The sequence below is a fragment of the Chiloscyllium plagiosum genome, unplaced genomic scaffold (genome assembly GCF_037043375.1).
Source record: "Chiloscyllium plagiosum isolate Xiang-an unplaced genomic scaffold, Cpla_swu_hap1 HiC_scaffold_27, whole genome shotgun sequence".
NCBI lineage: Eukaryota > Metazoa > Chordata > Chondrichthyes > Orectolobiformes > Hemiscylliidae > Chiloscyllium > Chiloscyllium plagiosum.
Window position 1 is genome coordinate 90,730,376 of NW_028270165.1, and position 20,715 is coordinate 90,751,090.

Below are 20,715 nucleotides of genomic sequence, written 5' to 3' on the forward strand. Positions count from 1 at the left end.
ATTGCCCTTCCCCATCGATAACTCTTGACCTGTGGCATGTTCCTATCCCTTTACATCACTAAATGAAACCCAACTGAATTATGGTCATTCTCTCCAAAGTGCTCACCTTCCACTAAATCAAACATCTGGCCTGGTTCATTACCAAGCACCAGATGCAGTGTGACCTCCCCTCTTGTCGGCCCTTCAATATACTGTGTCAGAAAACCCTCCTGCACACACTGGACAAAAACAAATCCATCCGACATATTAGAGTGAAAGCATTTCCAGTCAATGTTGGGAAATTAAAGTTCCCCACAATGACCACCCTGTTCCTTTCACTCCTACCCAGAATAATTTTGCTAATCCGCTCTTCCACCTCCCTGGAACTCTGCGGAGGCCTATAAAAAACCTCCAAGCAGTGTGACCTCTCCTCTCCTGTTTCTAACCTCAGCCCACATTACCTGAGTAGACGAGTCCTCATCAAAAGTTCTGTCAGCCACCGTTATACTATCCTTGACTAACAACGCCACGCCTCTCCCTCTTTTACCGCCTTGGCTGTTCTTAATGAAAGATCAAAACCCTGGAACCTGCAACATCCATTCCTCACCCTGCTCTATCCATGTCTCCAAAATGGCCACAACATCCAAGTCCCAGGTACCTGTCCGTGTTGCAAGCTCACCTACCTTATTGCGGATACACTTCAAACCACTTCGCTGTCTGCCAGCACATTCCTGTGACCCTGAAATCCTGTCCCTGTCCTTCCTACCCTCATTCTCCTGTGCATTGCAGCTACACCCCCCGGTTCCCATCCACCTGCTGAGCTAGTTTAAACCGACCCAAATAGCATTAGCAAATTTCCCACCCAGGATATTAGTCCCCCTCTGGTTCAAGTGAAGACTGTCCTGTTTGTACAAGTCCCACCTTCCCCAGAATGAGCCCCAAGTATCCAAAAACCTGAAACCCTCCCTCCTGCACCATCCTTGCAGCCAGGTGTTCAGCTGATATCTCTCCCTATTCCTTGCCTTGCTATCACGTGGCACGGGTAACAAACCAGAGATAACCACTCTGTTTGTTCTCGCCCTCAGCTTCCACCCTAGCTCCCTGAAATCCTGCCTTACATCCCTATCCGTCTTTCTGTGGGAGATTATAAATGTTTTTGCAGATGGGTGAGGGGGTGTAGTAGGGGGAAGGGAAGGGGAACATTATACAAACGGTCGTGGAATTCTTGTAGCATGTAGCATACTTAAGGCTAAGACTTTAATGAATATAGAGGGTCTTTTAAAGAAAATAGTTTGAAGCGAGGGAATAACTTTAAAGTGTTGTAGTTGACCACAAAAAGAAGCAACAGGGGCATTTCACAATAAAGCTTATAGTATGATAAGAGAAACTGGATAAAAGAACAAGCTGTAACAAACAAGGAACAAAGAATGCAGACAAGGACAGCAGGATGGCCAGATAAGAAAATAACTGACAAGTGAGGTAATCGGCTTATGATAGGATGGGAAAAGGGAGGCGTGATCTGCAACTTGTAAACTCAATAAGAAAGCTAACAGGCTTTGTTTTGGCGCACATTTCTGCTTGATTGCAGAAGCGTCCGGTACTTGCAAGAATGTAATAAATTGTTCTTGTTTCCAAGGCTTTGTCTCAGGCTGAGTGATTTGTCAGTGAGTTCTGTTTCTCACATTTCTACCTATGTTGTTGGTACCTACATGGACCATGACTTGGGGTTGTAAACCCTATCCCTTCAGGACCTCAAAGATACGATCCGAGACATCACGCACCCTGGCACCTGGGAGGCAACACACTAACCGCGAGTCTTGTTCGTTCCCAACACACCTTCTATCTGACCCTCTGACTATTGAGTTAGAATGACTAACACTCTCCGCGTTTCCTTCCTTCCCTTCTGGTGCAACAGGGACAGGCTCTGTGCCAGAGCCCCTGGTAGGTCATTTTCCTCCCTCAACAGTACCCACTGACTGAAACAGCAAGAAGGAAATACAAATAAGTCGTCCCTCCTCCCCCAGGAACCTCTGCTGTCCGACTTCAAATTTAAAACCTCAAATCAGTGACTCCCCACTCCTGGGATGCAGCTGCCGCTGAAAAACAGAAAATGTCATGTTTTTTTGTGGTAAGCACTGATGCCTCACAGCGCCAGAGCCCCGGGTTCAATTCCCCCCCCACCCCCGCGCGGGTATCCTCCCACAGTCCAAAGACGTGTGGGTTGGGGGGAATTGGCCACGCTAAATTGCCCCGTAGTGTTGGCTGACAGGGAATGGGGCTGGGTGTTTTGCTCTTCGGCGGGTCGGTGTGGACTTGTTGGGCCGAAGGGCCTGTTTCCACACTGTAGGGAATCTGATCTAAAGTTCTGGAATTTATATATTGATGAACTGAAACCTGCAACCCCTTCCAAAAGATGAAGGACTCAGCAGCGGTCCGGGTCAGCGGGCGGTGCGCGCGTCGAGCCTGGAGGCGCGCGGCTTTGTGGGCGGTTGCGCGTGCGGGCAGGGGGCGTGGCCTTGACTCGAGCGGAGTCCGTGGCGAAAGGGCGGGGTTTGGTGCGCTTGGAGGAAAGAGGTTTGGCTCCCAGAGGCGGGGCTTACGAGCTGCTTCCGGAAGGGGCGGGAGCAGATCCAGGGGGCGTGGCCATCCCGAAGCCGGAAGTATGCCCGCGGCCTGTTTCCTCCGCTTGAGCTTCGGCTCCAGCAAATAAGGTAAAGCTTTATCAATATTTCCTTTTACAGAGTTTGTATTTAATAACCAGTAATGGCTACTCAATATCATCAGAAAGTCCCAAAATGCAATTCATTTCAATCCAGTGCAGATAAACACTGAGTTAATTTTCTACGGGATTTAACAGCCTCAGCACTAAAATGGTCTCACAAGGGAATGGCTGTGAATGTTATCACTTGGGGTCCTGTTCACACAGATTCACCGATGCTGAGGCAAACGTTCTTAATTGCCTCACAGCATCCTGTTATCACTTGGTGAGCCCAGGTGTCCCTATCTTTAAGTTCTCTCCTCTTTCTGAGCCTTCCTGCCTGTTTATTTTCTAGTGCAGTAAATAATTCAGCATTACATTTGAGTCTGAATGTTGAAAGGCAAGTTTTCAGGCGAAAGACTTTCTCACCCAGATGCCCACACCCTCATTCCTCCCTTTGTTTGCACCAAGATCACTGAAAGAGAAGGCTAGTCCAAACGAACAAACAGACATAGCTAAATTGATAAGCCAATTGTACCATCAGCCCGATCTGCAGTTTCCCCAACTGGTCCCTTCAGTCATTCTGTCAAGGAATACCTGAATCTCTTCTTGTATCTTAGTAATATTGCCAGTCAGATTGGGAATGCCCATAGTGCATTTATCTTGGACAATGGTGCAGACCTCACCCTCCTGGGTGAGTATATAGTCGAAGGCATACCGATTCTGCACAGAGTAAAGACACAGGTCTGATAATCCCAGATAACTCTGTTTCAGAGCCTCTTTCGTCTTATTTCCTCGAATGGTCAGGCCGCAAAAGAGGGAATTGTGGTTCTGTTAACTTGACACCCCTGCCGATCCTTCCAACTTCAGGGTACTCTGGATTTCCCAGCCTATCGGGTGTCCTGTATTGTCACCCAGTCCCTTGGGATCCTTCCAGTTGGATCAAGGTTGGCTGAGACCGACCGCTGCATCCTCCTCAGATGGAGGTTCCATCGACTTGTCCACTGGCCAGGACAAGGTACTGTTGTGGGGACAAGGGCTCCGATAGTGACCTTATGAGGGACATCTTTGCCATCCAGGACAAGGAAATTGGTAGCTTTACCTTAGCTGAAGAAATAATAGTCTGGTTTGGTGTATATTAGGGAGACTTTGTCAAAATCGATTACTGAAATGTTACAGCAGGGGGTCTGGTTAGGTCTACAGGAGTAAAGGGTCAACATTTTTCAAGAGGAGTTGCTTGAGCGCTGTAAAAAATGGCCCAAGTGACTTGAGCACTCGCACTGTATGGGAGACAATGGTCCTCAGAATGCTATTCCCATTGGGATCTCCCTGAGACCTATTGTACATGGTCTTGGTGACAGTATCAGGTTCTGAAAAGAGAAAAGGCCTATAAATGCACAAGGGAAGGGTTCCGTTCCAGGTCCATGTGCCGCATAAGGCCTGCCGTACCCCAGCCAGTGTTACACCAGCTGTTTGTATACACAGACCGGAGGTATTGGAAAGTGATATGTCTCTTCGCAGGGTCGGCTGTAGGAAGTCTGACAAATAGAATGGAATCTGGGACTGGGGATAGGGCAAGTAAGTCATCTCCCGACAGAGAGGAGTAACATACTACTGCCTCTGGATAAGTTGTTTGTGGATCGAGGAGTTTCCCCTATCAGGCTTCCCTTTTCTAGAGTCGGCCCGTCCTGCAAAAAGGGATGGTGTTCCTAGGCGTCCTTAAAATATTTACCATAATAACGCGGTTGAGCAATTTTATCCTCACTAGAAGTGCGTCTGCAAGTAAAATAAAAAAAACATGGTAACGACATGGTAACTCCCACTGATTTCTACTGTCCAGATGGACCATCTGGTCTTTCTGATGTAAGAGTCCATTGCAATAATCAATCTTCATCACGTTCCACACGTCAAAGGCGTCTGGTCCGGTGCACTGGACAACATCATCTCAGCATGGGTGGTGGATAATCTCTGATCATTCCTGGTCGCATCCATACTTAGTGGCTTTCCCCATCAGGATGTTGTACGTGATCAGAAAGGTGAAGAGATAGGCGATCCCCCACAAGTCTCTCCTCTTAGTTCAAGTATCTGTCATAAGATTAACATGAGAATAACAGCAAGATTCAAAAACCCAACAGGACAAGGTCCACTCCTTTTGTTGGGATTCCAGGATTCTCTCCTCCTCTTCCCCCCTTTTGATTGGTGCGGTCAATCAATTTACAATGGTGCAGGTGGACCCAAGCTGAGCACCCAACGACTGTGACTGCCGTAGGGGTGGGAAGTAAAACCTGGAAGGGGCCATCTCAACAAGGTTGGAGACCTTTGACAGTTCAGTTCTTGACAAGCACCAACGAACCAGGCTCTACCCGTGACGAGGCTGAAAGGGAGGGAACATCGCTGTCGGCCACATGCTCCTGGGAGTGAAAGGCACGCATCACGTTAGAGCAAGAACATAACCACTCATTGCTTCGGTCATGTGGTGGAAGTGGACTGAGAAGGGAGCCGAATCGTTCCAAGGGGTACGGAGGGGGTGATCAGAGAGACTCTCAGCTGGAGACAGTCGTGTCTTGCTCGCAGATATGGATCGCATCTAGAATAAGGCCACAGGGATTTGCATCACCAGGAGAGGCCAGACTCTGCCATCAATTTGGCAAGTTTAGTCTTGAGTCTGGTTAAAACATTGAATAAGGCCGGACGCCTGAGGATGATAAGCACCATGCAGTTGCCGACAAATACAAAGCTGGGAATAGAGTTCTCCGTTAATATTACCTACAAAGTGTGGTCCATTGTCCGAGCTAATGCAGGCAGGTATACTGAAGCAGGGAATTATTTCCTCAAACAAAATCTACACCACAGTCTCAGCAGTAGCGTTAGGAGGAGGGTAGGCTTCAATCCACTTCGAAAAGATATCAGCAATGAGCAAAACATATTTATAGCAACTCAACTCATTTCTACAACTTAATGAAGTCCAGTTGAAGTGTCTCCAAGGGACCCTCCAGCAAGGGAGTTCTCGTAGAGATACTTGAACTAAGAGGTGGGGGATCGCCTACTCACTGACCTGTTTGATCACGTACAACATCCTGATCGGGAAAGCCACTGACTGAGTATCGATGCGATCTGGAATGATCTGAGATTATCCTGGTGTCATCTGGTGCACCAGACCAGACGCTTTCAATGTGGTGTCACTTGAGCGATGGCGTGAGCTGCCAGAGGAAGTGGTGGGTGCTGGTACGATGACAAGTTATTCGGCTCCTGGACGGGCATCTGAATATGAAGGGTTCAGATGGGTCAGGGCCAAGTGATGGCAAATGGAACTGGAGTCATAGAGATGTACAGCACAGAAACAGACCCTTCGGTCCAACTCGTCCTTGCTGACAAGATAGCCAACCCAATTGAGTCCCAGCTGCCAGCACCCGGCCCTTATAGAGGCCAAGTGATGGCAAACGTGACTAGATTAATTTAGGATATCTGGGCAGGTTGGGCCAAAGGGTCTGTTTCCGTGCTGTGTGACTCTCATTGTCTTCAGTGGAAGCAGAAGTATGGTTGTGAAGGCTGGACTTTCAGAGCATGTTTTATCCTGACTGGGAGCAGAAGAGTTTGACTGAAGTGTGTTGGTGTTAATGCCTTGATGTCTCATTTTGCTCCCACCTTCTCGGGGTCATTAACCATTTTGTGTCTAGTCCTTCCTCAAGAAGTTGCATTGCAGGTTTACCCTGAATGGACACTTTTTTTTGCTTCCCAAAATCAGACCTGCTCACTCAGCAGGATCCCAGTGTTGTGAAAGATATTAACTTTCAGGTGGAGGTATCCAAAATTCAGAGAGATGTCAGTCTTGATGTTTTTGCTTTTTCTGCCCCTGTAAGATCCTGAATCAGCACCTTCAGGGGAATTAGTTAGAGCGGAGTGAGAACAGAGGGGGAAGAGGGTGTGGAAGTGCTTTCAATTTTGTGGAACAACAAAAGAATATTCCACAGAAAGTAGAATTGCTTGTTCTGAATTTCTACCTTGCACTGATAGTGATGACTTTTGTAATCTCTTTTTGCAGAGTATTTGAAAATCTGAAGACTGAAGTTTCAAAATCAACAGATGAAGGGCTTATGCCCGAAACATTGACCCTCCTGCTCCTCGGATGCTGCCTGACCTGCTGTGCTTTTCCAGCGCCACATTTTTCAACTGACTCTCCAGCGTCTGCAGTCCTCACTTTGATGTCAATGTCTGACAGTCACTCAATCCATCGGGACCGCAACGATTTTTGACTGTGATTTCTGTTTGAGGGATCAACACTTTTTGGTTCCTGTTTGAGGATGTTTTCAGCATCAGTGGGACTGGACGAGAGACCCCACTGTTGCAGTGCACTGTGCATGGAGCCTGAAACAGGAATACGGCCTGGGAAGGCATTTCACGGCAGGGAGGGGCTCAACACGTGTTTGAATGCAGCTGAAGCTGTGGCCATGCAGAAATCTGAGGAATCCCTCTCCGTGGACAAACGATGGAAGTGTGGTGACTGTGGGAAAGTCTTCCGTTTCCCGTCTGTCCTGGAGACTCATCGGCGCAGTCACACCGGGGAGAGGCCATTCCCCTGCACCGACTGCGGGAAGGCCTTCAGCACATCCTCCCACCTGCTGGCCCACACGGGGGAGAGGCCGTTCACCTGCTCTCAGTGCGGGAAGGGCTTCAGGTATTCTGCCCATCTGCTGATCCACAGGCGGGTCCACACGGGGGAGAGGCCCTTCAGCTGCCCCGAGTGCGGGAAGGGCTTCAGCACTTCCTGCAATCTGCTGACCCACCAGCATGTCCACACGGGGGAAAGGCCGTTCACCTGCTCTCAGTGCGGGAAGGGCTTCACCTGCTCCTCCAACCTGCAGAGCCACCAGCGTATCCACACGGGGGAGAGGCCCTTCAGCTGCCTCAAGTGCGGGAAGGCCTTTACCCAGGTCTTCACCCTGCTGACCCACCAGCGGGTCCACATGGGGGAGAGGCCGTTCACCTGCTCTCAGTGCGGGAAGGGCTTCACCTACTCCTCCCACCTGCGGAAGCACCAGCGAGTTCACGTGCCATCGCCGGGGGATTGAAGGAGTGACGGCCGAGTGCCAATATCGATTGGACTATCAACCCGGTTCCGGGGACTCCCGGGTTCGAATCCCACCATGACAGATGGCAGAATTGGTATTCGGTCAGAAATGTGGAGTTCGGAATCTAACGATGAGACCGTTTCAGGGAGGGGGTGGTGCGGGGGAGAAAGTCCCCATCTGTATCACTCTCTCCCTTGTTAGGGAAGGGAACCGCCATTGTGGGAAAGGATTCACTCAGTCATTCCAGCTGCATCCTTTACCCGGTCTGGCCTACACGTGATTCCAGACCCACAGCAGTCTGGTTGACTCTGCCAGTGTGGGGAGGCCAGTGTAAAGGAGCGGGGAGAAACTTAGTTGGATACAGGGAATGGGTTGAAATTGCTGAGTGAGGCAATACTTCCTCCGGGTTATGGCTGTACCAAGGATCCAATTACAAATGGACAACTTGGGGCTGGCCAACCTTGAAGAAGTCTTCCTCCTCTCTACAACAATCTCAGGGAGCCCCTCTCCCACTGCAACTCTCAGGTCATTTCCTCTGCCCTGCAGCTCTTCAACCATGTCCTGAAACAGACTCGCTACCACAGCCATATTTGCTTCCTCGGTGCCTGCCTCCGTAAGCAACTCATCCTACACGGATTCCGGACTACCTTTAAACCAGCAGAGTTCGGACCCAACTGGACAAACAGTACAGACTACAGATTCAAAACACCAGCAACGGTTCTCCGTCAAGATCCTCTACTCCACGCTTGCAGCAATGCGCCGGCACCTAACCTCTCTCCAGTCTGCCCTGCCTCAGCTGAGGGCCACACTCTCTCAGAATTGCAAAGGACCCACTCTACTACATCCTCAGGAGAATTCATATTCTCAACAAACAGTATTTCAACTCCATCTCAAACATCAAAAACTGTAAGTACAACAAACTTTTATCTACCCACCTCCATACCCAGTGCTCCTCAAACATTCCAGAAGGTTCCCCCGGCCTCTGAAACTGCTCGGATGCCATTAGCCATACGGCTGGTGCAGCTGCCATCCCCACACTGATTGATGTCACTTCTGCCCCCATCATGGCCACTCCCACAGCCACTTCCGCCCCTCTCAATTCCTCATGCATCACGTGACATCACTTCCGCCCCTCACATCATCGCTGATGTCACACGCTTAGTGACTTCCGCCACCCCTACTGCTGTGTCTGCCATCACTTCCGCCCCCACCAGCACCACTCACCTGCATTCTGCTGACATGCCCCCCACTGATCCCACTGTCACCATTCCCGGCCCCCAGAACCCTGAGGGGAACAGCACCCCTGCTCATGACTCCACCCCCATTCCCCCCACCATCACACCCACTCCAGTTACCGGCTCCGCCACCACTCCCAGCTCCAGACCCACACCAGATTCCAGGTCTGCCAAGTTTTCACCATCCGTCCAGACCTCCCCCTCACTGAGGACGAACGATCAGTCCTCACAAAGGACTCACCTTCATCCCCCTCCGTCCACGCATCAATGAATTTAATACACGCCATGACATCGAACACTTCCGCCGCCTCTGCCTCCGAGCTTACTTTCACAATCTGGACTCGCGCCCACCTTCCGAGGACCCCTTCACCCACCTCCAACGCACTGCATCCACGTGGACACCCCGCGCTGGCCTATTACCTGCTCTCGACCTCTTCATTTCCAACTGCCGCCGGGACATTAACCACCTCAACTGTCTACCCCCATCCCCCACTCCAACCTCTCACCCTCACAACTCGCAGCCCTCCAATCCCTCTGCTCCAATCCTGAAGAAGGGCTTATGCCCGAAACGTCGATTCTCCTGTTCCCTGGATGCTGCCTGACCTGCTGCGCTTTTCCAGCAACACATTTTCAGCTCCAATCCCGACCTCACCATCAAGCCAGCAGATAAAGGGGGCGCAGTGGTAGTCTCGCGCACTGACCTCTACACCGCTGAAGCCAAACGCCAACTCGATGACACCTCTTCCGACTGCCTCCTCGACCATGACCCCAAACCCCATAACCAACCCATCATCTCCCAGACCATACAGAACCGCATCACCTCAGGAGATCTCCCACCCACAGCTACCAACCTCATAGTCCGGGAACCCGCACTGCTCGGTTCTACCTCCTTCCCAAGATCCACAAGCCTGGCCGACCCATTGTCTCAGCATGCTCCTGCCCCACTCAACTCATTTCTACCTACCTCGACACTGTCCTAACCCCCCTAGTCCAGGAACTCCCCACATACGTTCGAGACACCACCCATGCCCTCCAACTCCTCCAAGACTTCCGTTTCCCCGGCTCCTAACACCACCTCCTCACCATGGATATCCAATTCCTCTACATCTCCATTTGCCACGACCAGGGCCTCCAAGCCCTCCGTTTTTTCCTCTCCCAACGTCCCCAACAGTACCCTTCCATCGACACTCTCATTCGTTTGGCTGAACTGGTCCTCACCCTTAACAATTTCTTCTTCGAATCCTCCCACTTCCTCCAGACCAAAGGGGTAGCCATGGGCACACGTATGGGCCCCAGCTATGCCTGTCTCTTTGTTGGCTACATAGAGCAGTTGATCTTCCGTAATTACACTGGCACCACTCCCCACCTCTTCCTCCACTACATTGATGACTGCATTGGTGCCACCTCGTGCTCCCGCGAGGAGGTTGAGCAATTCATCAACTTCACCAACACATTCCACCCTGACCTTAAATTTACCTGGACCTTTCCATCTCCATTAGTGACGACCGACTTGACACCGACAATTTTTACAAACCCACCGACTCCCACAGCTACCTGGATTACACCTCTTTCCACCCTACCTCTTGCAAAAATGCCATACCGTATTCCCAATTCCTCCGCCTCCGCCGTATCTGCTCCCAGGAGGACCAGTTCCACCACAGAACACACCAGATGGCCCCCTTCTTTAGAGACCGCAATTTCCCTTCGCACGTGGTTAAAGATGCCCTCCAATGCATCTCGTCCACATCCCGCACCTCTGCCCTCAGACCTCACCCCTCCAACCGTAACAAGGACAGAACGCCCCTGGTGCTCACCTTCCACCCTACCAACCTTCGCATAAACCAAATCATCTGCCGACATTTTCGCCACATCCAAAAAGACCCCACCACCAGGGATATATTTCCCTCCCCAGCCCTTTCTGCCTTCCGCAAAGATCGTTCCCTCCATATCTACCTGGTCAGGTCCACCCCCCCTCCCCTACAACCCACTCTCCCATCCTGGCACCTTCCTCTGCCACCGCAGGAATTGCAAAACCTGCGCCCACACCACTTCCCTCACCTCCATCCAAGGCCCTAAAGGAGCCTTCCACATCCATCAAAGTTTTACCTGCACATCCACCAATATCATTTTATTGTATCTGTTGCTCCCGATGTGGTCTCCTCTACATCGGGGAGACTGGGCGCCTCCTAGCAGAGCGCTTTAGGGAACATCTCCGGGACACCCGCACCAATCAACCAAACCACCCCGTGGCTCAACATTTCAACTCCCCCTCCCACTCTGCCGAGGACATGGAGGTCCTGGGCCTCCTTCACCGCCGCTCCCTCGCCACTAGATGCCTCATTATTTGCATCGGAACACTTCAACCCCAGGGCATCAATGTGGACTCAACAGTTTCCTCAGTTCCCCTTCCCCCACCTCACCCTAGTTCCAAACTTCCAGCTCAGCACTGTCCCCATGACTTGTCCTACCTGCCTATCTTCTTTTCCACCTATCCACTCCACCCTCCTCCTTGACCTATCACCTTCATCCTGTTCCCCCACTCACCTATTGTACTTTATGCTACTTTCTCTCCACCACCCCACCCCCACCCCACCCCACCCCCACCCCCACCCCCACCCCCACCCCCACCCCCACCCTCCTCTCACTTGTCTCTCCACCCTTCAGGCTCTCTGCCTTTATTCCTGATGAAGGGCTTTTGCCCGAAACATCGATTTTATTGATCCTCAGATGCTGCCTGAACTGATGTGCTCTTCCAGCACTAATAATCCAAAATCTGGTTTCCAGCATCTGCAGTTATTGTTTTTACCCAATAGTAAAAACAGGGTGGGGAAGTGTGGTGTGGTGTGGGGGGGGGTGAGGAGGAGGGCAAGTGTGGTGTGGGGGGGATGAGGAGGAGGGCAGGTGTGGTGTGGGGGGGTGTGAGGAGGAGGGCAAGTGTGGTGTGGGGGGGGTGAGGAGGAGGGCAAGTGTGGTGTGGGGGGGGTGAGGAGGAGGGCAAGTGTGGTGTGGGGGGGGTGAGGAGGAGGGCAAGTGTGGTGTGGGGGGGTGTGAGGAGGAGGGCAAGTGTGGTGTGGGGGGGGTGAGGAGGAGGGCAAGTGTGGTGTGGGGGGGGTGAGGAGGAGGGCAAGTGTGGTGTGGGGGGGGTGAGGAGGAGGGCAAGTGTGGTGTGGGTGGGGTGAGGAGGAGGGCAAGTGTGTTGTGGGGGGGGTGAGGAGGAGGGCAAGTGTGGTGTGGGGGGGGTGAGGAGGAGGGCAAGTGTGGTGTGGGGGGGTGAGGAGGAGGGCAAGTGTGGTGTGTGCACACTTGAGCTGTTCAAAAGGCAACTGCTTTTTCTCTGCCTTTTTGCTGGGGGGATCTGAAGCTGTAACAAAGTTGGGTTGCAATAAAGGTTACCTGAACTGACCGCCGGGCTCGGACTCATTGAAAGCTTTCAGCTCCAAGAGGTTTTTGTTTTAAAGCTGCTCATTTCTTTTAGCCTCCTGCACTAAGTTTAGAACATAGAACAATCCAGCGCAGGGGAACTCAACTAGGCGGGCATTTTTTTTAATGTAAGGTGAGAGATTTAAAAGGAACCGGAGGGGCAACATTTTGAAAGAGAGTGATTTGCATGTGGAATGACCTTGCTGAGGATGTGGTAGATGCAGGTACAGTTACAACATTTAAACGACATTTGGATGGGTACATGAATAGAAAGGTTTAGAGGGATATGGGCCAAATGCAGGCAAGTGGGACTGGTTTAGTTTGGAATAATGGTCGGCATGGACGAATTGGACCGAAGGGTCTGTTTCTGTGCTGTATACCTTTATTGAAACCAGTAGAATTCTGAACGGGGCTTGACAGGATAGATGCAGATAAAATGCTCCTTTGGTGGAGAGGGTCATCGATTTCTGACAATGTGGAAGAAGGCCATTCAGCCCATCTATTTCACTCTGGCCCTCTGAACAGGATCCCACCCGTACCCAACCCCTTACTGCGAATTTTCCATGGCCAATCCACCCTAACCTGTACATCCCTGGTCACTACGGGTAACTTAGCACGGCCAATTCTCCCTAACCTCCACCAGAATCTATAACTTACCTTCTCAAGAATGTAATTTAAATGCAGAGCTTTTCTCAGTAAAATGTCAGTCTGACTCAACATTGGGACACAGACAGAATTCACACCTACTGTCTCTACTTATAAATAGGGCAACGTCTCTTCAAAATGTAGATTCATTGAGATATAACTGCGTCACTTTACATATGAAGATATCCCTTGGAATGTGCCCACATCCCTTTGAAATGTAATCTCGTCCATTTAAACCTCTTTATTTGCAGAAATACCCGTTAAAATGTCCACGTTCCTTTAAAATGCAGATTGCCCCCTTTCGATATGACGCCGTTCCGTTAGATGTGGGAATATCTGTTTAAATTGAGCCGTGAGCTTTCCCAATGTAGACAGGGCTCCTGGAAACGTGGCAGTGTCCCCCCTGCAGCTGCAGAGCGAGACAGGAGAGTTTGTTTTTGTGAATGAGCAGTTGTAGCGCGAGGCGGCTGTTGCTGGGTGACGGTGAGGCTCCCCGGCCCGGCCCGGCCCCGCGCGGCCCCGCCCCGCCCATCCCCCGGCCCCGCCCCGCCCATCCCCCGGCCCCGCCCCGCCCATCCCCCGGCCCCGCCCCGCCCATCGCCTGGCCCCGCCCCGCTCATCGCCGGCCCCGCCCATCCCCCGTGCAGACGTCTCGCGGGGCCGAAGGCGGTTGGGAGGAGAAGTCGCTCGAGCGAGGAAGCGGCGGGAGGGCGGCCGTTAGGAAAATGGCGCCGCGCGGCCCGGGGCAGACACCCGTCACTGGCCGCCGCCGCCTTCCTGGCGCAGCTGCTGTGTCACGGCCACACCGGCCGGCTGTACAGCAGCCAGGAGCCGGTGAGCATTCTGGAGGCGGATGGGGTTAAGGGCCTGCTTGGGAACTCGTCCGCCGCCGGGGTGGTGGAGTTCTACTGGTCGTGGGGCGGCCCCTGTGTCAACTATGGGGCCACCTGGAAGGTACTGGGCCCGGGACGTGAAAGGTGAGGCAGGTTGTGGGGGGGGACGGAGGGGAAGGAATGTGGGGCCTGTCCTGTCATAGTGACATTTTACACTCACTTTCCATCGGCTTTTACTGGCGCTTGTGCTGTTTGCCCCTCACTGTGTGTTTAATCCTTGTGCTGTTTCCCCCTCACTGTGTGTTTAATCCTTGTGCTGTTTGCCCCTCACTGTGTGTTTAATCCTTGTGCTGTTTGCCCCTCACTGTGTTTTAATCCTTGTGCTGTTTACCCCTCACTGTGTGTTTAATCCTTGTGCTGTTTGCCCCTCACTGTGTGTTTAATCCTTGTGCTGTTTGCCCCTCACTGTGTTTTAATCCTTGTGCTGTTTACCCTTTGCTGTTAGTTGTGCAATTGCTGAGGGTAGTGTGTAAATACTAGTGAAGGAGATTATGCACCAGCATGTATATGTTCCTCAGTCATTGAAGGGGCAGGACCTGTTGAGAATAGTTAGTAAAGCATGTGGTGCACTGAGCCTTGTTAACATGGATATAGTTTGTTATTTGGAAAATTCGACTTTTTATTATTTCGAGTCATAGAGATGTACAGCATGGAAATAGACCTATTCGGTCCAACCTGTCCATGCCAACCAGATATCCTAAATTAATCTAGACCCCTTTGCCAGCACTTGACTCATATCCCTCTAAACCCTTCCTATTCAGATACCCAGCCAGATACCTTTCAAATGCTGTAATTATACTGGCTTCCACTACTTCCTCTGGCAGCTCATTCCATACATGCACCACCCTCTGCATGGAACCGTTGCCCCTCAGTTACCTTTGTGGTCTCACCCTAAACCTATGCCCTCTAGTTGTGAATCTCACCCCAACACTGAGGAAAAGACTTAAACATTGAGCAGCCAGACAAATGCAAAAGCAATCAAATATTGAGCCACATGGAAAAAAATTATGGCTGTACCCTTTTTGTTCTCCCAAAGGAATTTGGACACTTAAAATCTGTCAATGACACCAGCATTGCTACAGTGCATATTGTGTACACTCCTCAGTGTCAACAAACAGGGCACACGTTTGCTGGTGTCACCAAGACATTGGGCATGTTCCTCGCTGTCGGCAGAAAAGGGACGAGACCTACGTTTGATGGACAAATAAGGAGGACCGGAGGGAGAATTGTCCTCCTGCCATTCGGAGCTCCCCTATTGGTGAATGTGGAAGTTGGACAATGAGGTTCTGAAGCTCCTGCTCCTCCTCTCTCTGAATGAAGATTGAGGTTCACCTCAGACTGCAACTTCTTTCCTCTGTCCAACATCTGAGAGTACGGCACTCTCTTTTCTCACCCCCATTTCCATTTACGTTTCATTCTGAGGTTCAGTTGTTGACTTGGAGCAACTGAAAGAAATGGGAGTGAATCCAGGTGAGGGGACAGAGTCTGGAAAAGTTAGTCCAAGCCTTTGTTCTCAATTAGCAAAATAGACAGGCAGGAGACTGAAAGAAGGCAGCAAGCTAGGCAGTATCAGAAGGTGGAGAAGTCGAGGGATCTGGTGTACCCTTGTTCAGGTCTGGGGGTGGGTAGAGGGAGAGCTGTGGAACAAGGGTGTGCTGGGGTCAGGGTATTGAAGTGGGGAAAGGTGGAGACAGGTAGAGGGTACAATAGACAATAGGTGCGGGAGTAGGCTATTCTGCCCTTCGAGCCAGCACCACCATTTATTGTGATCATGGCTGATCATCCTCAATCAGCATCCTGTTCCTGCCTTATCTCCATAACCTGGTACGACCTGGTTGGTGAATGGGAGGAAGGAATCTAGTTGGCAGGGAAGAGTGGAAGGGGCTGGGAAGTGTGTTGGGGGATGGGATGGGATGGGAGATTATTTGAAATTGGAGAACTCAATGTGTCTTCCGGGCTGTTGACTGCTCAGACAGAAGATGAGGTTTTGTTCCTCCAGTTTGTGGCTTGGTTTGTTGTGGTAATGGAGGAAGCCAAAAATAGTCATGTCAGAAGGGGAGTGGGAAGGGGCATAAAAATGGGTGGAGACTGGGAAGTCAGCTCAGCCTCTGCGGACCCGGCTGTGATGCTCAGCAAACCGTTCCCCAAGTTTACGCTCGGTTTCCCCAATGTAGAGAAGACCACAATTGGCAAAGCACAGCAGGTCAAGCAGCATCCGAGCAGTAGGACAGTCGAAGTTTTGGGCACGAGCCCTTCATCAGGAATGATGCGTGGATGTTCAGAGGGGCATCAGTGTCCTTCTGTGCCAGTTGTCAGACAGGTGCAGCAGGCAATGAGCAAGGTAAGTGGTGTATTAGCAAGAGGAATTAAGTTCAGAAGTGGGGATGTCTTCCTGCAGTTAGGGGGTCATTGAATATATTCAAGGCTGAGTTCATCTGATTTTTATGTGAATGTTTATGGGGAATGCAAGAAAATGGTTTTAAGACTAGTACAGGGCCGAGTTACAGAGCCATGCAGCACAGAAACAGCCCCTTCAGTCCAAATAGTGAAAATGGAGGGACTGATTGTGGGATGGAGATTTTCAGCTTCTAAGGAATGAGATAGGAAAGAGTTCACTATAAATTAGAATTTATGGGATCGGTTGATGAGCCGAGGAGTGTCAGTTGGAGTTTAATTTAGAGAAATCAGAGGTTTGCATTTTGGTCAAGCAATCCAGGCAGGACTGACACAGTTAAGGGGAGTGTTGCAGAATAAAGAGACCTTGGAGTGCTGGAGTCTCAGGTGGACAGATTAGTGAAGGCAGCGTTTGGTTTGCTTTCCTTCATTGCTCATAGCATTGAGTATAGGAGTTGTGAGATCATGTTATACACACTTCTCACTCGAACGTGTGATCTAACTGCTGAACTGTTTCTGTTCTTTGGTATGTTAATCCCAGAACCTGTTTTCAGTAACTTTCTCAAGAACGTAATTTAAATGCAGAGCTTTTATATCAAAAATGTCAGGCTGACTCGACATTGGTACCCAGACAGCATTCACACCTTTTGGTGGGTAGGCTGGGACTTTTTTCACTGGAGCACAGGAGGTTGAAAGGTGAAGGTGTCGGGTGCCTCATTAGCAAGTTTGCAGATGGGCATTCAGATTGATGGAATATCAGATAGTGAAGGGGACTGTCAGACGATACAGCAGAATATAGATTGGAGAGTTGGGAGGAGAAATGGCAGATGGAGTTCAATCCAGACAAATGCGAGGTGATGCATTTTGGAAGATGCAATTCAAGAGCGAGCTATACAGTAAATGGAAAGGTCCTGGGGGAAATTGATGTACAGAGAGATCTGGGTGTTCGGGTCTATTGTTCTCTGAAGGTGGCAATGCCTGTCAGTAGAGTGGTCAAGGCAGCATACAACACGCGTTCCATCATCGGACGGATTGAGTAAAAGAGCTGGCAGGTCATGTTAAAGTTATATAAGATTTTGGTTTGGTGCATTTGGAATACTGTGTACAATTCCGGATCGCCAGATTTCCAAAAGGATGTGGATATGTTTGGAGAGAGTGCAGAGGAGGTTCACCAGGATGTTGCCTTTTATGGAAAGCGCAAGCTATGAGGAGAGGTTGAGTAGATTAAGATTATTTTCATTGGAGGGTGGGTGTCCTGATTGAGGCTGAAAAACCATGAGGGGTGTAAACAGGGGTGGATAGTAAGAATTATTTTCCCAGAGGGGAAGACTTAATTACTCAGGGTCACGAGTTCAAAGTGAGAGGGGAAAGGTTTGAGGGAGATGTACATAGAAAGTTCTTTACACTGAGGGTGGTGGGCGCCTCGAATGCATCGCCAGCGGAGGTAGTAGGGTTGGGATCGATAGCGTCATTTAAGATGTATCTAGACAGAGACATGAATGGGCAAGGAGCAGAGGGATACAGATCCTTTGAAAATAGGCGGCAGGTTTAGATAGAGTATCTCGATCAGCATAGCCTTGGAGGGCTGAAGGGCCTGTTCCTGTGCTGTAATGTTCTTTGTTCTCTTTATAGAAGTTTACAAAACCATGAGGGGCAAAGATAAGGTGAACGGCATGTGTCGTTTCAAGATTAGGGAGCAAATTAAGGTGAGAGGAGAAAGATTTAAAAAACACATGAGGAGCACCTTTTTTTTAAACAGTGGTTTGTGTGGAATGAATGTCCAGAGGAAATGGTGGATGCAGGTTGAGTAACAATGTTTAAAAGACATTTGGATAAGTACATGAATAGGAAAGGTTCAGGGGGATATGGGGCAAACACAGTCAGGTGGGACTAGTTTAGTTTGTGAATATAGTCAGCATGGACGAGTTGGGCTGAAGGGTTTGTTTCTGTGCTGTATGACTCTAACTATTCTGTACTGGTCTTAAAACCATTTTACTTGCCTTCCCCCATAAACATCCACTTCATGGTTGTTCTAAAATCAGATGAACTCAGCCTTGAATATATTCAATGACTCCCTAACTGCAGGAAGACATCCCGACTTCTGAAATCAATTCCTCTTGCTAATATTCCTCTTGCCTTGCTGATTGCTTGCTGCATCCGTCTGACAACTGGCAGTGACTGGTGTGGAAGGACGCTGAGGCCACGTTTTACATCCACACATCATTCCTGAGGAAGGGCTCGTGCCTGAAACGTCGATTCTCCTGCTCCTCGGATGCTGTCTGACCTCCTGTGCTTTTCCAGTGCCACACTTTTCGACTCTCATCTCCAGCATCTGCAGTCCTCACTTTCTCCACATCCCAATATGTCACCATTTAAACAACGTACCTCCTTACAGCAGTTATTTTTTCATAACTGAGGCTATCACTTCACACTGTGGGCCTGCATTTGCCGTGCGTTTGCCAATTGAGACACTAACCTGGACCAACGTTTCCCGACTCTGTCCCTTCCCTAGATTCACTCACTTTCTTTTCAGTTGCTGCAAGTCAACAATTTAACCCCAGAATGAAAAAATGAAATGGTAAAGACAGTGCCGTACCCATAGATGGTGGAGAGAGGAAGGAAGTTGCAGTCTGAGGTGAAGCTCGATCTTCATTTGGAGAGGAGCAACAGCTTCAAAACCTGATGGTCCATCTTCCGCATTCAGACAGTTGGGGAGCTCTGATTGGCAGGAGGCCCAGGCTCCTTGTCTGGCTTCTCATTGGTCCATTTGAAGAAGGGTTAGCACTGTTTCTGCAGACAGAGCATGCGCGGCTTTTGCTGAAACAGCATAGAGTCAGAAGTGTACAACATGGAAACAGACCCTTCGGTCCATGCCAACCAGATATCCCAACCCAATCTAGTCCTGCTCCTCAACACCTGGCCCACATCCTTCCAAACCTGTCCTATTTATATACCCATTCAAATGCCTCTTAATTGTGACATTTGTACCAGCCTCCACCAGTCCCTCTGGCAGCTCATTGCATACACGTACTATGCTTGTGTGAAAAAATTGCCCCGTAGGTCTCTTTTACATTTTTCCCCTCTCACCTGAAATCTATGCCCTCTAGTTCTGGACTCCCCAACCCAAGGGAAAAAACTTTGTCTATTTATCTTGTCCATGCCCCTCATACCTTTTTAAACCTTTATAAGGTCATCCCTCAGCCTCTGACACTCCAGGGAAAACAGCCCCAGCCAGTTCAGCCTCTCCCTCTAACTGTACCTCTTATGCTCGCATCCAAATCATTTATATAAGTGACAAAAAGTAGAGGACCGAGCAGCGATCCTTGTGGCACTCTACTGGTCGCAGGCCTCCAGTCTGAAAAACAACCCTCCACCACCACCCTCTGCCTTCTACCTTTGAGCCAGTTCTGTATCCAAATGGCTAGTTCTCTCTGTATTCCTTGAGATCTCACCTTGCTAATCAGTTTCCCATGTGGAACCTTGTCAAATGCCTTACTGAAGTCCATATAGATCACATTACTGCTCTGCCTTCCTCAATCCATGTTTGTTACTTCCTCAAAAAACTCAATCAAGTTTGTGAGACATGATTTCCCACACAAAACCATGTTGACTATCCCTAATCAGTCCTTGTCTTTTCAAATACATGTACATCCTCTCCCTCAGGATTCCCTCCAACAATGTGCCCACCATTGACGTTGGCCTCACTGGTCTATAGTTCCCTGGCTTGTCCTTACCACCCTTCTTAAACAGTGGCACCATGTTAGCCAACCTCTAGTCTTCTGGCATCTCACCTGACATGCACAGTATGTTGTATGGAGATGCTGTTCCTGATGTATTTAAAGTGTCCAACTGCCACAATTTCTACCCCCCACCAGTCACTTGACATCACCGTGCAGGCTTCTCGCTATTTTTGATGTTCATGTTACCTGGAACCCTCATGATTATATCAATCTCAATGAGGTCACCCCTCAACCTCCTGTGCTCCAGTGAAGAGGTTCACAGCCTCTCCTTATAACTCAAACCCTCCAGTCTTGGTAATATCCTGGTGAATCTTTACTGAACCCTCTGTAATAGTATTCTTCCTATTACAGGGCCACCAGAAGCGTTCTCAGTACTCTACAAGTGGCTTCACCCACATCCTGTACAACTTCTAAATGATGTCCCAACTCCTTTATTTAATGGTGTGGACAAATAAGGTAAGTGTGCTGAATGCCTTCTGAAGCACCCTTCCAACCAGTGATGCAACTTTCAATGAAGTATGTACCTGAACCCCCCCCCCCATATCCCTCTGTACAAGTCCTGCCCTTATTTTAGGAAAATGCAATCCCTCACTTTTATCTATACCTCTCTCATAACACGCTCTCTCTCAGATGTACACACAC

At 49.9% G+C, this 20,715-nt stretch overlaps 2 protein-coding genes across 2 annotated transcripts in view; one reads left to right on the top strand and one right to left on the bottom strand.

Moving 5' to 3' along the window:
* Positions 1-20,715, top strand: part of LOC148144987 (uncharacterized) — a 518,924-nt gene that overhangs the window by 61,567 nt on the left and 436,642 nt on the right. Inside the window, exon 3 of the mRNA XM_087975452.1 lies at positions 6,720-8,652. The gene's annotated coding sequence lies outside the window, so the exon portion shown is untranslated. The remainder of the gene's footprint in view (positions 1-6,719; positions 8,653-20,715) is intronic.
* The window catches only part of LOC148144988 (uncharacterized), a 144,761-nt gene that overhangs the window by 40,912 nt on the left and 83,134 nt on the right, over positions 1-20,715 (bottom strand). The gene's annotated exons all lie outside the window — the stretch shown is intronic.